The sequence below is a fragment of the Oncorhynchus keta genome, chromosome 1 (assembly GCF_023373465.1).
Source record: "Oncorhynchus keta strain PuntledgeMale-10-30-2019 chromosome 1, Oket_V2, whole genome shotgun sequence".
In the NCBI taxonomy this organism is placed as follows: domain Eukaryota; kingdom Metazoa; phylum Chordata; class Actinopteri; order Salmoniformes; family Salmonidae; genus Oncorhynchus; species Oncorhynchus keta.
The window spans coordinates 55,831,188-55,851,151 of record NC_068421.1 but is presented as its reverse complement, the minus strand read 5'-3'; the positions used below and the strand labels follow the sequence as shown (position 1 = coordinate 55,851,151).

Sequence of the window (19,964 nt, the reverse complement as noted above, 5' to 3'; positions counted from 1 at the left end):
CAGTCAGTGCATTCAACTAAGGTAGATAAACAACTAAATGCAGTCTTCAGAAAATATTCACATCCATATTTACATATTTTGCTGTATTACAGCCGGAATTTAAAATTGATTACATCATATTTTGGGGGGGACACAGGCCTACAATACCTTATAACGTCAAAGTGGAAAATGTTTAAGTGTTTACAAATTATTGAAAATGAAAAACGGCATCTATTGGTAGATGGGGAAACATTTAAAAATTAGACATTGAATATCCCTTTGAACATGTTGAAGTTATTAATTACACTTTGGTGTATCAATATACCCAGTCACTACAAAGATACGTGTCCTTCATAACTCAGTTCCCGGAGAGGAAGGAAACCTAATTGACAGAGTGAAAAGAATGAAGCCTGTACATAATAAAAATATTCCAAAACATGCATCTTGTTGGCAACATGGCACTAAAGTAATACTGCAAAAAAAATTGTTATGTTTGGGGCAAATCCAATACAACACATTACTGAGTACCACTCCACATACTTTTAAGCATAGTGGTGGCTGCATTATGTTATGAGTATGCTTGTAATCATTAAGGACTGGCTAGTTTTTCAGGATAAAAAAATAAATGGAATAGAGCGAAGCACATGCAGAATCCTAGAGGAAAATCTGGTTCAGTCTGCATTCCACCAGACACTGGGAGATGAAATCACCTTTCAGCAGGACAATAACCTAAAACACAAGGCCAGATCTACACAGGAGTTGCTTATCAAGAAGACAGTAAATGCACCTAAGTGGCTGACTTAAATCTGCTTGAAAATTTATGGCAAGACCTGAAAATGGTTGTCTAGCAATGATCAACAACCAATTTGACAGAGCTTGAAGAATGTTGAAAATAATAATGTTGGAAAATCCACATTTGGAAAGCTCTTAGAGACTTCCCCAGAAAGACTGACAGCTGTAATCACTGCCAAAGATGATTCTAACATGTATTGACTCAGGGTGTTGAATACTTATCTTCTCAAGATATATTAGTGTTTATTTAAAAAAAGACAATTCTTCCACTTTCACATTACAGAGTATTGTGTGTAAATCATTGACACAAAATTACAATTAAATCCATGTAATCCCGCTTTGTAACACAACAAAATGTGGAAGAAGTCAAGGGGTGTTTATGCTTTCTGAAGGAACTGTCTGAATTACAGTAATAGCAAGAAAATAACAATTCTTACTTTCTTAACTAACATTTTAGTGGAGTTGAAGTGGTCTGTTGGTTTATACTGTATGTTGGACGAATTTAAACATCATCGCTGCCAGTTTTAAAGCTTTTGAAAAAGCTAACATAAGTGCATGTAACAGATGGGAGCAATAATACATAGTCTGCTGCAATCTTCAGTCGGCTCCTCTTTCCTATTAAGAGGCATGAGAAGGTATTATTGTAATATGATGCTAACTTAATTGAGAGTGTACAGTGCATTCGAAAAGTTTTCAGACCCCTTGACTTTTCGTTTTCTTTGTTACGTTACAGCTTCATTCTAAAATTTATGAAATTGTTTTTTCCCTCATCAATCTACACACAATATCCCATACTGACAAAGCAAATAAGTTCTTTAGAAATGTTTGCTAATGTATTACATATAAAAAATGAAAATATCTCGTTTACATAAGTATTCAGACCCTTTACTCAGTATTTTGTTGAAACACCTTTGGCAGTGATTACAGCCTCAAGTCTTCTTGGGTATGATGCTACAAGTTTGCCTCACCTATATTTGGGTAGTTTCTCCCAATCTTCTCTGCAGATCCTCTCAAGCTCTGTCAAGTTGGATGGAGAGCGTATCTGCACAGATATTTTCAGGTCTCTCCAGAGATGTTTGATCGAGTTCAAGTCCCGGCTCTGGCTGGGCCACTGAAGGACATTCAGAGACTTGTCCCAAAGCCACTCCTGCGTTGTCTTGGCTGTGTGCTTAGAGTCATTGTCCTGTTGGAAGGTGAACCTTCGCCCCAGTCTGAGGTCCTGAGCGCTCTGGAGCAAGTTTTCATCAAGGATTTCTCTGTACTTTGCTCTGCTCATCTTCCCTCAATCCTGACCCAGTCTCCCAGTCCCTGCCGCTGAAAAACATCCCCACAACATGATGCTGCCACCATCATGCTTCACCGAAGGGATGATGCCAGGTTTTCTCCAGATGTGACGCTTGGCTTTCAGGCCAAAGAGTTCAATCTTGGTTTTGTCAGACCAGAGAATCTTGTGTCTCATGATCTGAGAGTCCTTTAGGTGCCTTTTGGCAAACTCCAAGGAGGCTGTCATGTGCCTTTTAGTGTGGCTTCTGTCTGGCCACTCTACCATAAAGGCCTGATTGGTAGAGTTCTGCAGATATGGTTGTCCTTCTGGAAGGTTCTCCCATCTCCACAGAGGAACTCTGGAGCTCTGTCAGAGTGACCATCGGGTTTTTGATCAGCTCCCTGACCAAGGCCCTTCTCCCCCAATTGATCACTTTGGCCAGGTGCCCAGCTCTAGGAAGAGTCTTGGTGGTTCCAAACTTCTTCATTTAAGAATGATGGAGGTCACTGTGTTCTTGAGAACCTTCTATGCTGCAGAAATGTTTTGGTACCCTTCCCCAGATCTGTGCCTCGACACAATCCTTTCTGGGATCTCTACTGACAATTTCTTCGACTGCATGGCTTGGTTTTTGCTCTGACATGCACTGTCAACTGTGAGACCTTATATAGACAGGTGTGTGCCTTTCCAAATCATGTCCAATGAATTGAATTTACTGTAGAAACATCTCAAGGATGATCAATGGAAACAGGATGCACCTGAGCACAATTTCAAGTCTCATAGCAAAGGGTCTGAATACTTTTGTTTTTTTTATATACATTTGCTAACATTTCTAAGAACCTGCTTTCACTTTGTCATTATGGGGTATTGTGTGTAGATTGATGAGGAAAAGGTTTTATTTAATCCATTTTAGAATAATGCTGTATCATATTTTCAACGTCCGTAAAATATGTATTTTTTGACATCCGTATAACACGTCTTTTCAACGTTCGAAAAATGTATCCTCTAACCTTTCATTCAGCACCTGAATGCACGTGATGTCAACGTCTGGAAAATACGTCTAAAAGACGTTTCTTCAACATCATTTTGCTTACTGTGGTGTGTGTGTGAGTGTTTTATTTTTGTTTACAGCAGCAGCCAGCGGGACATGGGAAACAACAGCTTTTTTTATGAGCATCCTTCTTGAGCTTGTAGCTGTTCCATTCTGCTGAATAGCAGTTTCACAAACAAGAACGACAGATGTTATGTTTTCCAGACAGCTGTTAGTCTTTTAAAAACTAATTGAGAACAAGGGAATTTTCGGATAAAATTGCAGTCTGCCAGTATTTGTTCAAAGAAATGTACTCTAAACTATAATCTATAAAGAATTAACCAAGTCTAAGTTTTGCACAGTGGGAGGAGGGAAAACTTCAATTCCTTCACTCATCATGTCAACACAATATCCCCTGTTGATCTAGCTGCAACCATATTGCCAAACAGTGGAGGGCCCTATTTCATTACAGTTGCTGCATTTCTCAGAGTTAGATTTGACAACGGCACTACTGACTGACCAGTAAAACCTCTTACAAGGGTAGAGTTAAGATAAATCTGGTCACTGAAGAAAATTTTCAATTTTACAAGCACATGAAGGAGGGAACTCTCCTTGTCGAACCACACATATAGCTGACCATAACTGTCACACATAGCTGAGCAACGTTTTGTAATGGCTTCCATGGTCTGTCATGCACATTGATTGAAACCAGCTTTGCTTTGATGAATCAGCAGAATGTGTCTTTTAAGTAAGAGAGACATTCACTGATCGACAAATAATAGTTATTTTAGGATGCAAAGTGATTTGTCGATCTTAAACATGACCGCTATCATCTATCAGGGTTTGTACAGTGGAAATAATCTGAAGGGGCCAAAATATGCTTGCCCGCTCGGAGTTTGCCAAAAGGCACGCAAGGCCGAGGCCAGGGCTAAAAGTGGGAGAAAGGGGATACTAGGGTGAGCACACAGAACTCTTTCTCTGTGATTTATTGGGGATAAATAGAGCGAGTGACACTTAAGGGAGATAGGTTAAATGCCCATCCTCACTGTTGCTATTAAGTATGTTGAACATTATTGTTGAGTCATTATGTTGAGCCATATAGATTTTCCTCTAGCTGTGTATGCTGACCAGTGCACTGAATCTTTCAAAGTGTCCTAATAGTTATTTTTTTCCAGTTGAAAGACAGCATTGTTTTCTGCATGTGAGAAGTGACCGAGTGACCTGTAAAGTTAATCAGCGATGGTTCATTAGCCGTACTGAAAAGGACAGGAAGTGGGGCTGGGTCAAACACATTTTGATTCATATTGATATAACATATTAAGCTGATCAAAATCCCCCGGGGATGTCCTGTTGTGTCAACATCCTGAGGAGGAAGAGATGTTTTTATTGTTCCAATTCTAGGTTAGTGTGCCCCTTCCTTTTTATGGGTCCAGTGGGTAACTGTTACCCATTGGACTGTTACCGCACTTCCTTGGCCCAACACCGACAGTCTATACACCCAGTACCATCAAAAATAAAATGGCAACATGACATTGACACAATGTAACATCAACAACAACTGGCAGAGCATGAGGAGCTGTCAGAGAATGTCTACTACACCACCTACAGTTTCCCTCATCTCATTTTAAAATGTCCCTTCCATGTTTATTCACAGTTGGTTATTGTATGTCTGTCAGCTGAGTAATCAAATTCATGTAGGTTAGGTGTCAAAGGCCACTCTGACTAGTGTCCCAAGGTTTTTTTATTTCCAGGGTTCCTTCTGTCAAGCAATTTCATTTAGTTGCGCTTGAAAGTTACATTGTGAGCGATAGATATTAGAAGTCCTTAACTGTATATTCTTACATATGCACAGTATATCTATGTTCTGAGTGAAATACAAAATGTTTCCAGTGCAAAAATACTTACACAATACTTATCTGCCAGATCTTAGTCCCATCAACCTCTGTGATGGAGTGGAGGATGCCAGAAAACGAGGTCAGTATGAGTGTTTTGGCTTTTTCTCCAGGTCAGAGGGTGACCCCCGGGTTGAAATGACCATGGCAGATAGGGTGATTCCTCAACAAAACTAGAACAAAAAAGGACCGTAATTTTTTGGATTGTCACAAAATATTATCCATAGAATGTTCCTTTGGAGGAAGGATTGTTGATACAAATGTCAACAATATACTCTGTATCTAAAAGCATATTTGAGAAATAATTCATCAAAGTTGGCACATTAATTACATGTTGGCCCTCAGGAGCATTGCAAGACATCATAACTCTTGATCTATATGTGGCAAGAACTTAATCTTGATGACATTTGAAACCTCATCATGTGCTCTAAAATGCATTTCATTGTGCTAGATGTGAATGTAAATGTATTATTTGATATTGAAAAGTAGAAAAATAAATATCACAAATAGACCCCTTAAATTTTTACAAATTGTTTTTCATTTCGGCTCAGTGAAATGACATTGCAACAAGCAGCAGATATTGAGATGAGCGAGATGCAAGACTTCGCTCTAACACCGTCACACACAGTATCTGTGCCTGTGTTTGGCAGGTAGCCTAGCGGTTAAGAGCGTTGGGCCAGTAACTGAAACGTTGCTGGTTTGAATCACTGAGCCGACTAAGTGAAAAATCTATTGATGTGCCCTTGAGCAAGGTACTTAACCCTAATTGCTCTGGATAAGAGCATGTAATGTGCACAGGTTTGCTGCAAGCGATTCACAGTGTGGTAGCCAGGGCACCAAAACAGTTTTTGACAGTTTGTGCAGAGATTCTTTGATTGTGCAAACCCACAGTTTCATCAGCTGTCCAGGTGGCTGGTCTCAGACGATCCCGCAGGTGAAGAAGACGGATGTGGAGGTCCTGGGCTGGCATGGTTACACGTAGTCTGAGGTTGTGAGGCTGGTGGGACGTATTGCCAAATTCTCTAAAATGACATTGGAGGTGACTTATGGTAGAGAAATGAGCAAGTGGATGGATTTTCTTGGCAAAGGAGAAATGCTCACTGACAGGGATGGGAACAAATTTGTTCACAACATTTTTGAGAAATAAGCTTTGGAACATTTCTGGGATCTTTTATTTCATCCCACGAAACATGCAACCAACACTTTACATGTTGGTTTATGTTTATTATAATTGGGGAAAAGACTCATGAAAAGTAAAATGACAGTTGCATGCACATCGCTTGGCCAACCAGACAATGAGTAGTGGGGAAGGACCATAAATCAATTAACTTTACCTAGAAAATAGATGTCTGGACTGTGCTGCGGTGAACTAAAGTTGAATGCACTGGAGGTAATTGGTGAATGGGTTAAAGTGACTGAAATAGAGCAGAAACTAGGAAAGTATTTACATGTCATCCCACAGAAATCCAACAGTTTCAACATCATGGGAAAATGATCTATTTGATTAACTGAGCAAGACTTGAAAACATGTGTATAGCCAAGATGATTACAACGTTTGTTCCAGCAGACATTACTCTCATAATGCGTATCTTTTAGAAGTATGACAATTCCAGTTGAATCCATTATTGAGGTATGAGGCAGTCCCTATCACATCTACATTTTATTTTGGGTGTTCATTGACTTGTGGAAGTCCATGTATCTCATGGCTCATGACATTTTTGTGACATTTGGTCAGGTCACAAAATGGATTCTACATTGAAAAGACTAGAGTAGATGATCCACGATACAGTTGATATAAGGCCTATGGAAAGCAAAGAAAAAACATGCAGAATACAGATGCTATACATTTGGAATCTGGGTAAAGGGTCGATATGATGGAGGCGAATAGACTTTTAGCCCCTGCATTGAAAATAACAGCTGTATGGTTCTAGCAGAAATCCCAATTCTCCCACAACACTCCGTGAAGTAATTAAGTGTAAACATATGCTTCATGGAATGGTGTGTATATAGTAATGGTATATCTACAGTCTTCTATTCTTCAGCTGCATAACAACTTGTGCAATTTTTTGTTTTTAAGATAGTGAATGATCCCTTAAAACCAAAACAAACAATGTTAATGTACACTACTGTACACTACCGTTCAAAAGTTCGGGGTCACTTAGAAATGTCTTTGTTTAAAAAAAAAACATTTTTTGTCCATTAAAATAGAACAGAAATACAGTGTAGACATTGTTAATGTTGCAAATGATTATTGTAGCTGGAAACGGCTGACCTTTAATGGAATATCTACATACTGTAGGCGTACAGAGGCCCATTATCAGCAATCATCACTCCTGTGTTCCAATGGCACGTGGTGTTGGCCAATCCAAGTTGATAATTTTAAAAGGATAATTGATCATTAGCAAAACCTTTTGCAATTATGTTAGCACAGCTGGAAACTGGTGGTACAAGCAGTGGCAGTGCGAGAAGTAGGGTAAAGTTCAAGCTCAGACGATTGTGGTATTTTGAGGAAGATGCATTTTTCAAAACAAGTGGTGACAGCTTTTGACACGCATTAGGCACTTATGGGTTCGTTTTGATGAGCCTAGTATGTAAAAAAGAGGATGAGAGGATGTTTATTTGTTCCAATCTATAGTTTTATGCTGTTCTGTTCCATCAATGGCACTTTTGACTAAACATTTTACTTGAAATACTGTAATAACAAGGTTTTAAACATATTGAAATATAGATTTATGTAGTTACTCATGGCAATGGCCTATTATGCTTTAAAATCCAATATGTCAGTGAATGGCAGCAGGCAATTTGACAGCATCTTCGGTTGTACGATCTTAATTTGATCACCCTGTTTTGTACATTAATCAAAAATCCTAATCTACTCCATCCTACGGCCATTATGGCCAAGGGTAAATGCGAATACACATCAAAACCTGTTATTGTGGGTTTAGCCATCGGACCTAACTAGTTGTACAGCACTCCAGCTGTGCACGATGAAAGACTTGATATCATCTTTACCTTTCACACACTGACCTGCAATTGAAAAACAGTAACAATAGTTGTTATTACTCTGATAGAAATGTTTTAACTACCTTATATATCTAGTTTGGATTATTTGTCTTTGAAACAAACTATTTTGCAAAAAAAAAAAAGTGATCAAATTAAGATCATACAACTGTACAACCAAAGATGCTGTCAAATTGACTGGTGGTCAAGTCATAGGTGGGTCAAGGTTCATTAGACCTTCAGTATAAGAATATTCAACTTTTTTTTTACAATATTGTACAAACAATATTGAGGTTGTGAGGTCAAATTCAGAACTTCATTTGCCAATTTGTTAGCAGAATTATCATACATCTTATTATTCATAATAACATTTGGCTTTTGTGTAGCGATCCTGCAGGAACATTCCTTTCACTAAGGATCAATGTCATATTTCACTGTTTTAGTGATACTCTTTCAGTCAAACTGACTGATGTGTTATACCACTTACACCCTTTGAAAGGGTCCAACTGTTGTGCAATTCTTTATATTTAGTCTGTGGTAAAAATGTGAGTTACTGAATGTCATATCGTCATCTATACCCTCAATAGTAATATATGCTTTGAATGTATAACGCAAACTAAATATCTTAAATAAAATATCAGTGTGAGTTGTATTTGAAATGGTTGATTGTATGGGTGAAATTGAGCCTTAGAAAGTCCTTAGAAAATCGATTGTGACTTATTTTGTCTGGATGCTGCAGGTTCATATAGTTGTACTCTGTGGTTGCACTGAGAAGGGCATAATACAGTATCATAAACAAACATTACAGCTCCCCCTAGTGAAATAACTGATAATACACAACTACACTCACCAGACAGTTTATTAGGTACACCCATCTAGTACCGGGTTGGACTTTCCTTAGCATCCATAACAGCCTGAATTCTTCGGGCCGTGGATTCTACAAATTGGATGCTGACACGATGGCATCACACAGTTGCTGCAGATTGGACAGCAGTACACCACAGCCACCAGCCTGTACCATCGACACAAGGTAGGATGGGTCGATCATGCTTTCACCAAATCCTAAGTCTGCCATCAGCTTGACGCAACAAGAACCGAGATTCATCGGAGCAGGCAATGCTTTTCCACTCAATTCTCCAGTGTTGGTGATCGCATTCCCAATGGAGTCGTTTTTTCCTTGTTTTTAGCTGATAGGAGTGGAACCCGGTGTGTCGTCTGCTGCAATAGCTCATCCGTGACAAGGATCGACGAGTCGTGCGTCCCACTGCTGTACTGAGCTGTTATTTGTCTGTTTGTGGCTCGCCTGTTATCTTGCACAATTTTTCTTCAACCTCTCATTCTCCTTCAACGAGCTGTTTTCGCCCCAGGACTGCCGCTGACTGGATCATTTCTGTTTGTCGCACCATTCTCTGTAAACCCTAGACACGGTTGGGGGGGTCGGATGCAAATGGCGGAAGGTGGTGGGGCACAAAGTGTGTGTATGTGGAGGGGAATGGTGACATTGGGCAATGGGGGAGGAGAGGTGGGCTCTTTCCGTTCAACTGCAGACCTCAGAGGTACTGCTGGAGGAAGTGCAGCAGCATAATCTCATAGTGCTCTCCAGACTTTGGGCAGCGGATGCTGTGTCTCTCGTCGGGGTAGATCTGAAGAGATAGAGACAAAGGATCAGATATGGAGGAAAGAGAAAGCCCCGGCAAGGATGCATCGTCCTTCCTCATTTCAAAGATGATGTTTATATGCTATGAAAAGATTCCTTTGAAAAATAAATGAGTCATACATATTCTTCTTCATAGTGTGTTTGTTTTCGCAAACATTTCAGCTAAAGCCTGTGAAACGGTTCCACCGCACATATTCAATTCTCTTATCAATCGCTCTTCATTTTCTACCCTGAAGGCAAGCCTCACACGCAAATAAACACTATAATGTGTGTTGTGTCCCATCGTACATGGGCTTGTACATGTGAACAACTAAACCCAATACCCTCCTACCTGTAGCAGATAAGGCTTCCCAGGGGATCAGTTGAGAACCCAGGAAGTTGGTGTGGGAAAAGTGCACAGTCTCATCAAGGAATCCGTGTAAAATAAGTAACCGGTTAGGCCTGGATTGGAAAACAAAATATTAAAGAAAACGTATTTCCACTCGAATCGAAAATTAGCCTGATCCTTGATCTGTTAATGCAGTATAGCCAACTCCTATGGTTATTGTCATAAGAGTGGGCTCTACAGCACAAACAAATCTAGGACTAAGCTAATTGAAATGCATTCCAAGCAAGTCTATCCTATCAGGACTATACCAACACAAGGGATGAACAGTGCTGCAGGACAGTGCTGCAGGACAGTGCTGCAGGACAGTGCTGCAGGACAGTGCTGCAGGACAGTGCTGCAGGACAGTGCTGCAGGACAGTGCTGCAGGACAGTGCTGCAGGACAGTGCTGCAGGACAGTGCTGCACTTTGGAGAGTGCTTACTGCTGCTTTTACTTACTGCCTGTTAAGCACCCTGAGATCGACAGTCAATTGTAATGAAACGTGATGACTCACTCGCTGGGCAGATTGTCTATGGGCAGGGTCGACGAGGCCGGTCTCGCAGCCCTGCTGGTTGTTCTCAGGCAGGTCTATGTAGCGCTCTGTGTAACCCGCGTCGTAAGCCATCCACACAGTCACAGGGGCGCCCTCTATGGCCACCTGGAGGACAGCTCAAGTCAAGCAGGCTTAAATCACTTGAGATTGTGAGTCTACAATGTTAACTGGTTAAGAGTGAGGAGTAATCATAGCTACAACCAGTCAAGACCTTGTAGTGTTAAATTCAGTTTTAGAGTCAATATTTTGGGCTTGTTGATTTTACCAGGGCTGGGCCACATTACTACCCTTTCATGGTACGAGGTTATAGAACTGCACAGCCTGCCATCACAATATTCTTATTTTTTTACACAGAATGCGTGTGATGTGAAATTGTGACCAAGTCCAAAGAATAGTCCCCTAAAGTTCTTCAGTGGAGATTTTGAACTTTCACCTCACCTTGAAGATGTTGGGCCTGTAGACAAGGCCCATGAGGGAGAGGAAGCCGCCGTCGGACCAGCCGTGGATAGCCACGCGACTTAGGTCAACAAACTTGTACTTGTCGGCCAAGTACTGCAGCCCCTCCACCTGGCCCTGAGACCCACAAGAAGTGTGAAAGGAATGTTAAGACTCGCATGGACTGGGTCTTGTTCAGAGGGCACGAAATAGGAGAAAACTTTGTTGAAATGGGAACGTACCATCTGGGCTTGTGCAATAAGAACGTCCTTTTTGATGTTGCCACATTGTGCCTTCCTGAACACAACACTGCTAATACAGATTGATAAACTGGCAATAGAGAAATCACATATTTTGTCAATACCTACAACAATGATGTCAGTGGAGATGTAAAACTGTGCTACCATTTTGTTTTTCAGAGCCTCGAACTTGAGCCCTCTTCCATCAAATGACAACGACGGAGTAGCCTAGTGACGCTAGCGTGTTCAGCCTCAAGTACTTCACTCCTTTGTGCGAGTTATTTACTAACTGCACCTGGAGCACAAACAAAAACACCCGCTCAACATTAAAAACATACATAAGAAAACCTTTAAGAAAACCTATTTTTATACATTTTGGGGTTGCCGAGTGGCGCAGCGGTCTAAGGCACTGCATCTCAGTGCTAGAGGCAACACGACTATAGACCCTGGCTCGATTAACTTTGATTTGTCTTGCCGTCCATGTTACCCAATTGGTCATTTTGTAAATACATATTTCCTGGAACCATTACATGCACCCATCTCATTGTTATTTAATTATTAGAGATACACAAACGTTTGTTTGCACCCACCATGCGTCATGTCCGCAATGGTCATGTGAGGTGAAATGTGTTTATTTTGGGATGTGAACACTCGGTGTGTTTGACCCGACGAAGATCCGCTTCGGATGGAAACGCTGTCAATAAAGCGGTGAACTGGGAGCTTTAACGTTGCGCGGACCTTCTTGTTCTATACTCGAGTCCAGGCTGTATCACAACCGGCAGTGATTGGGAGTCCCATAGGGCGGCGCACAATTGTCCCAGCGTCGTCCGAGTCAGGGTTTGGCCGGGGTAGGCCGTCATTGTAAATAACAATTTGTTCTTGACTGGCTTGCCTAGTTAAATAAAGGTTCAATAATAAAATAAGATATATAAAATCCCAACTCTCACAAACAGACGACATTACAGGATAATAACATTTTAATTGAACAAACCTGGGGCCCTCAACACACAAATGGGATGGTGTGGTGCTCTCTGCCAGATACCAAGTTGTGTGGTTTACGCAACATGCCGTATAGCGGGAACCTCGACTTCCCTGAGAAATTAAAAGTCTCTGGTAGAATGTAATCTCCTTGGCACCCTGAGAAGAAAACATCATCAATATGATGTCAAATGCATATCACTGTTCATGGTGCTGCTCTTGGGGCAGTTACTAGAGCAGAAGGGGCAGATAGTATTTATGTTGTTGTTCTTAGGAAGTCAGTATAGTAAGGGCAGATACTATTGATCTTGTTTGCCCTTAGGGCACAATAGCGACAGGAGATACTGTTGATGTTATATATGTAGCTGCCCTTGGAGTGGCTCGTTCAAAAACGATGAAGAAGCAACATTGAATTTGCAGCGCCATTCCGATGTCTCAATTTGTGAGGTAAGTGTGTGCTTATTCATGTTAACATCTTGTGCATTGATACATTCATGTTTTTGTGGTGAGGGTGAAAAGCCGGTAGAAAAGTGAACATAACCGCCTCCTTAAATCGGGCACTTAAAGTAATCTGCAGGGAACAACGAGTAGATTAAATGAGTTGACCTACCCATTATCAAAAAAATGATTTTGGAAGGTGCATCCTTATTCACATCTTTACCATTAAGCCAGAAATAGAATCCAGAAAGAAAATCTAACAACAGTGTATTCTCCTGCCTGTTGTCTGAGTGTAGTCTCTGGCCCACTGGTCACAGCCCTGTTGTAACAGTGTGGTGACCTTGTAGAAATGGCAGAAGTTTTGGACTCATTCACCCTGAGGAAGGTGATCTCCTCATAGCTTGTTTGAACAAAAAGATAAGATGTCATAGACCTGAAACAAACAAAGAACCAACATAATATGAGCCCTTAATGAAAGAGCCTTCGTTGGTTTCAAAGTTCAAGACAACAAAAGCGTTTCATTTCAGCACGTATAACTGGAAGAGAGGTAGGTAACTTAACATTCATGTGACAACAAACTAACCAACAAAAAACTACAAGTAACAGCCATTTCCGATACAGGCAAGTAACTACAACTTTGTGCTAATCAGGGCACTGGAAGCAGTCAGGATGATTTATTTTACATACTGAGTTCCATGCTCAGATCTCAAGTCAGAATCTAGGCCTTGGAGCCAAAGCCGGAGTTACTTTAACTCACATTGATCCAGATGTCAGTGATCTCCTCACAGATGATGAAGGGGTGGACCCCCTCAAGCACAGCCTCCACACTCTCCTCCCCCTGGGCCTGGTCCTGAGTTACAGGGATGAACAGACCCGGGGGCTGCAGGACCAGCTGGAGCCTCTGCTGACTTGCACTGGACAGAGGAGCAATGAGATATGTTACAAGTCTGTATCAAATAATTAGCTGGCTAACGTTTCTAAATATCCTCAAACAATTCCATATTTCCTAGTTCGTAGAGAAAGATTGTCTTGAAATTGAAAGAGCTACTTTTAATCAATTTTTTAAAATCAAAGTAAGTCGAATTAGCTTATTGATCATGCTCCGTGACATAGGCTACCCTTCTGGAGAGAAGAAATGTGTGCGGTTCAACAGATAACCAACCCACACATGATGGAATAAAACATGTAGAGGAGAGGAGCTTGATTGGCTATTGGTTTCTGGTTGTGGTGTCATTTGCCTTGGCACAGACCTCAAGACAACTGTCGCCCACCAGGAGTGGGTAACTTGCCATTTCAGCCCTGCGGGTAGCACAATTGTGTGAGGACTAGTCCAGATTGCTGGTGAGTGTGGGATGGAATGGAACTCCAGGTGGTGCTGGCCTAAGTCACATGATCAGGCTATCATTGTAAATATGCATTCCTTAATAACTCACATGTTTAAATAAAGCTACAATAAATAAACAAAAATCTAGCAGATGAAACCACAAGGCTTGGCGCCTTTTTAATCTTTACAAGCACTTTACTCAATGGTTTATATATATATAGGGATAATTACACCTTTACATTACAGATACAATCCGTTCCATGACATAGATAGGTTTGGTTAGTTGTGTCTGTCCCAGTCTTTAGAACAAACTATTTGCCGTCTTGTCCAGCCGGCGCGGGCAATGTACTCGACCCCGGGGAACAGGGTGGTGACCGGCAGGACCAGCTCCTTGTCCTGGGTGCTCACAATCTGGTGAAAATACACAGGCAGATAGGCATTGAGGGACATACAGAATACATAGACCAAAAATATATAAACAGAAAGCGACATACAGAATACACAGGTAGACATACAGAATACATAGACCAAAAATATATAAACAGAAAGCGACATACAGAATACACAGGTAGACATACAGAATATGAATAGACAAACATACGAACACAGATCAAAACCATGACAACTTATGAAGATACGTTTACTCTGCCAAGATGGTTGGTTTGGATTTCTGCCATTTTGGGGGTAATTTGAGCATTCTTACTCCCTAAGAAGGAAAATTGAGAGCAGGACGACACAAGGTACAACTCTGCCTAGCCACAATATCCCCCACATGAAAATGTAGATTGTAACTAATACAGTTCAAGAAAAAGTTATGAATCAGTACCAAAAAACAAGGCCATTTGGGATAGGGGTGAGACAGAGGACCTGTGCGGACCTTGCGCTCCTCCAAGGCTGGGGAGGGAACATGAATTCTCTCTACCTCTGACTCATCCACCTCCTCGTACAGTAACTGGAGGGTCTCCCCCATCCACCTCCCCCATCCACCTGGGTCTGAAAGAATACGAGACGAACCTATTGAGTTGGCCGTTTTATTCAACAGCAAATATATGCCCGAAAGCCAACGTGCTTTGTGTTACAGTGGATTGTAGAATGGCCTAACCTAGTGGACTTGGTCTTCAATAATAAAGATCCTGTTCAGTCAAAATATATATCTCTGGTAGAGGGAAACAAAGCAGAATAAGGACACGCATCCCAGAAAAATAAAGATAGTCACCTTCAGGAGCAGCTGGCGTCCATCAGTAGCCCGTGAAGCAGTCAAACTAAGCCCTAAGAAAGGTAGAAACGTATGCACTGTCAGAAAACTGCCCCCTGCTGTCCACTTTATGTTAAAAAATTATGCTGCCCTTTCGTTTGACCTTACAAGAATCAACTTGATTAAAATATATATATCAACACTACATCATACTTTTTAAAGAACACTCTTGTTAGGATATTCGCACAGCGATATCTGATGAGAATGTAATGCAAACGAAATGAAGGCCTGTGTGTATTCTCGGTATTAACCTAAAAGAGCACCCTTTCAGATAAGTTGTAGACCTTTCATTTAACAGAAATCAATCAAATTGATAAATAACAGAACTCTGAAAGTGAATCAGCATCCGTCTCAAAATTGTTTATTGTGTTAGTACCGTGCCAGTGTAACCGGTGTGAAATGGTTAGCTAGTTAGCGGGGTGCACCCTAATAGCGTTTCAATCGGTGACGTCACTCGCGTTGAGACCTTCAAGTAGTTGTTTTCCTTGGTCTGCATTTGTGGAGCAATAGGTAACGATGCTTCGCGGGAGGCAATTGTTGATGTGTGCAGAGGGTCCCTGGTTCAAGCACAGGTAGGGGCGAGGAGAGGGATGGAAGCAATACTGTTCCACCAACCTTTATGGCAGTAGGTGAGTCTCCTCTCCTCCCCGGTCTCAATGCTGACCACCCACAGGTCATTGTTGTTGATAAAGGCCAAGAAGGGGGGGTTCCCCAGAGGAGATCTTGGGGTCCATGCGAGTGCCTGAGCATTGGGTCTTAATCTCTACAGGTTTCATGGAGGACACCTGCTAAACACCACACAGACTTTCAGGGATTAAGATTTACAATGTTACAGTTAGGTTTGTTATCAGAGTGCCTACCAGTATTTTCTAGCACAAACACATGTTGGTGAGCACTTAGTACACTTCTTCACTTTGTACAGTTCTTTCCTTTAACAATGCACAAAGTGCTCTGTACACTTCTTAATTTTCACAATGTACAAGTTCCGAACACCTAAAATGGAGACATTGGATTGCTTTGATAAAGTCCTGATAAATCAAGTACATAATCAAGGCATATCAAAGAATTCACTTTTAAAGTGAAACAAAAGCAAGAACCCTACCATGACAGAAGTTTAAAAAAACATTGAAGACCAAAAATCAAATCTATAGCCTAGACCAGGTATTCCCAAACTGGAGGTACGCACAATGCCATCGGGGGTACGCCAAATAAAAATGTAATTCACATTTAAACAAAAAAATATATATATATCTTTTTTTTTTTAAATGTCTTCACATTTTCAAACAGTCCATTTATATTTTCCAATGGGGCTATACATTTGGGTGAGTTTTTTTTGTCTTGCCTGAGTAGCTGTCATGCCCTGACCTTAGAGATACTTTTTATGTCTTTATTTTGGTTTGGTCAGGGCATGAGTTGGGGTGGGCATTCTATGTTTGGTGCTTCTATGATTTTCAATTTCTATGTTTTGGCCAGGTATGGTTCTCAATCAGGGACAGCTGTCTATCGTTGTCTCTGATTGGGAACCATACTTAGGCACCCTTTTTCCCACTTGTGTTTGTGGGAAGTTAACGTTGTTTGATGGCACATAGCCTGAAGCGTCACGGTTTGTATTGTTTTGTTTATAGTTTTGTCGGCGTCATTTTGAGTTAGAGAGAAAATGTACACTCACCACGTTGCACCTTGGTCCAGTTCCTTCAACAGCCATGACAGTAGCCTTGTTTCACTGCCAAAAATAAAATTAAACCATCTAGTTTTCAGCGAAATAACAACACAATGTCCAATACAGGTACCCTAGTCAAATAATTAACATCCAATCACATTAACCATTATTTTCTTGCGGGAATTCCACTAACAGTCCATATGTAACCAAACGTAGCTGCTGCTCATTCCGTTTGCTCGAAAATTGATTAATGGTTAAGAAAAAGTAAGGCCCGCGTCCATAGAGACACATACCAGCTTTATGGTTTAGTACTGCTACTACTAGCAGTACTACACTTGCACCTGTCGACGACACAAGTTGTTCTGCTTCCACGAGCACATCCAATGCTAGCGTCAGTAATTTTACATTTGTTATTAGCCCAGCTAGCATGGACACTGACAGTTGTGAATATGATGCAGCCGAAGAGCTATTGCCCCCTTACCCAGGAAAGCACTGAACAACAGACAGGGACGTTGGACCATCGAAGAGGCACAAATATGATAAGAACTACATTGATTTAAGGTTCACTTATATTGGGAGTAGTGCCTGTCCTCAGCCACAGTGTGTTATATGTGCAAAAGTACTATCTCACAACTCGATGAAACCTTCACACTTGCGCAGACATTTAGAAACAAACATGCCAATTTGAAAAATAAGCCACAGGAGTTTTTTGAGCGAGAATTAATGACTTTCGAGTAGTAAGACATGTATAAAAGCAACAGATACCATTAGTAAGAAGGGGCTAGAAGCGTCTTATATGGTGAGCTACCGAGTGGCTAAGACAGGCAAGCCCCATACTATTGTGGAGGACTTCATTCTTCCTGCTACCGCAGATATGGCTGGAACAATGCTGTGGGAAAAGGGCAAAAAAACTATACAGACAATGCGTTCATCAAACAACACTGCTTCACGACGCGTCAGTGACATGTCAGGAGATGTTTTAAAACAATTCCTCTTCTGCAAACCACTGGAAACCAGGACATCAAATGGACTTTGGTGGTCAAGATGAGTTGGTATCTGTACTGATGGCGCAAAAGCCATGACAGGGAGACATAGTGGAGTGGTAACGCAAGTGCAAACAGTTGCTCCCGACGCCACTTGAGTGCACTGCAGCATCCACCGAGAGGCTCTTGCTGCCAAGGGAATGCCTGACAGCTTGAAATATGTTTTGGACACTACAGTGAAAATGGTTAACTTTGTTAAAGCAAGGCCCCTGAACTCTTGTGTATTTTCTGCACTATGCAACGATGCGGGCAGTGACTATGTAACGCTTTACAACATACAGAAGTGCGCTGGTGAACAAGGGGGAAAGTATTGACACGTTTTTTTAAATTGAGAGACGAGCTTCAAGTTCTCTTTACTGATCATCATTTTCACTTGTCTGACCACTTGCATGATGACGGGTTTCTCACACGACTGGCCTGTCTGGGTGATGTTTTTTCTCACCTGAATGATCTGAATCTAGGATTACAGGGACAAAATTGAGGCCATGATTAAGAAGTTGGAGCTCTTCTCTGTCTGCATTTGCACAACACACAGGTCTTTCCATCATTGTTAGATTTTTGTGTGCAAATGAACTCAAGCTTACGGACAATGTCAAAATGATATAGCGAAGCACCTGAGTGAGTTGGGTACGCAATTACGCAGGTACTTTCCAGAAACAGATGAGACAAACAATTGGATTCGTTATCTCTTTCATGCCCTACCTCCAGTCCACTTATCAATATCTAAACAAGAGATCCTCATCGAAATTGCAATAAGCGGTTCTGTGAAAATTGATTTGAATCAGAATCCTCTGTCAGATTTCTGGAATGGGCTGAGCTCAGATTATCCTGCCTTGGCGAATCGCGCTGTTAAGACACTGATGCCCTTTGCAACCACGTAACTATGAGAGAGTGGATTCTCGGCCCTCACTAGCATGAAAACGAAATACAGACACAGACTGTGTTTGGGAAATGATTTAAGACTCAGACTCTCTCCAATACAACCCAACATTGCAGAGTCATGTGCATCTTTCAAGCACACCCTTCTCATTAACCTGTGGTAAGTTATTCACAATTTGACGAACAAGTAAAGTTTTATATGTAAGATGGCTAAATAAAGAGCAAAATTATTGATTATTATTATAGTATTATTTGTGTCCTGATCCTATAAGAGCTGTCACTTCCCACGAGCCGGGTTGTGACGACAACTCACACTCATTCTTATGTTTAATAAATGTATCGTATAGTGTGTGTGTGGCAGGCTTACAAAGAAGGTAAAAACAAAAAAACAACATTTGAGAGTGCGCAGAGTACGCAACTGGAGGTTGAATGTTTGAAGGGGTACGGGACTATAAAAAGTTTGGGAACCACTGGCCTAGACTATGATACCAGAACATTTCCTGCCTGAAAGACGGGGATAGTACAAGGACAAGCCAGAGAAAAGGTACATAATCTACCATAATAAACTTCCCTGATGTACAAGACCTGCTACACCAAAGAAATCTCCACAACATTGTTCTCTGACCTGCTTCACTGAGGCTCGAGCATGCTACATGCCTCTAATGTCTCAACACGAATATATCCCCAGAATGAGGAATGTTTGGCTATTTTTCCCTCATTGTTTAGTGCTAAATGAAGTCATTCACATAGCCATTACCTGTCTCTCAAATATTCTAGTCCAATAGAACTCTGTATGGTAACACTGAAAAGGGAAGCAGGTTAGTGGGTTGACAGCTTAGTAATGCAGCTCTGCCTAAACCCCTCATGGTGGTGTTTCACTGGTGACCGTGGTGTGAACTAAACTGTTTTCTTGAAAATGTGAATATTTTGACAAAAACATGCATGATTGGCCATAAAGAGTCTGAAACGTAAGTAGAAGGAAAGAGCCCAACTCACAACAACCCAGCAGAGCTACAATACCGTAAGCTAACAATGATGTGGTTATGGTGGTAGATGGCTAGTTGTGGGTTAGCTCTTGAAAACCCCTTCTTCTCTATAGGGTTTTTGCCGGTTAGCAACCGTAGTTTGCTGCGTGTGAACTACAATTCCGACACTGTGTTTTTCCGTTTAGAAACGTCAATA

At 41.2% G+C, this 19,964-nt stretch overlaps 1 long non-coding RNA gene and 1 pseudogene across 1 annotated transcript; both read right to left on the bottom strand.

The window, feature by feature from the left end:
- Nucleotides 1-7,160: 7,160 nt before the first annotated feature.
- Nucleotides 7,161-14,915, bottom strand: LOC118398141 (dipeptidyl peptidase 9-like; annotated as a pseudogene).
- A 246-nt stretch (nt 14,916-15,161) lies between these two features.
- LOC127932531 (uncharacterized) lies at nt 15,162-16,951 on the bottom strand. Its single transcript, XR_008145909.1, has 3 exons — nt 16,870-16,951; nt 15,816-15,985; nt 15,162-15,214 (listed from the first exon to the last, which is right to left on the bottom strand). It is a non-coding gene; the product is annotated as an uncharacterized LOC127932531 (long non-coding RNA).
- Between the last annotated feature and the right edge of the window lie 3,013 nt (nt 16,952-19,964).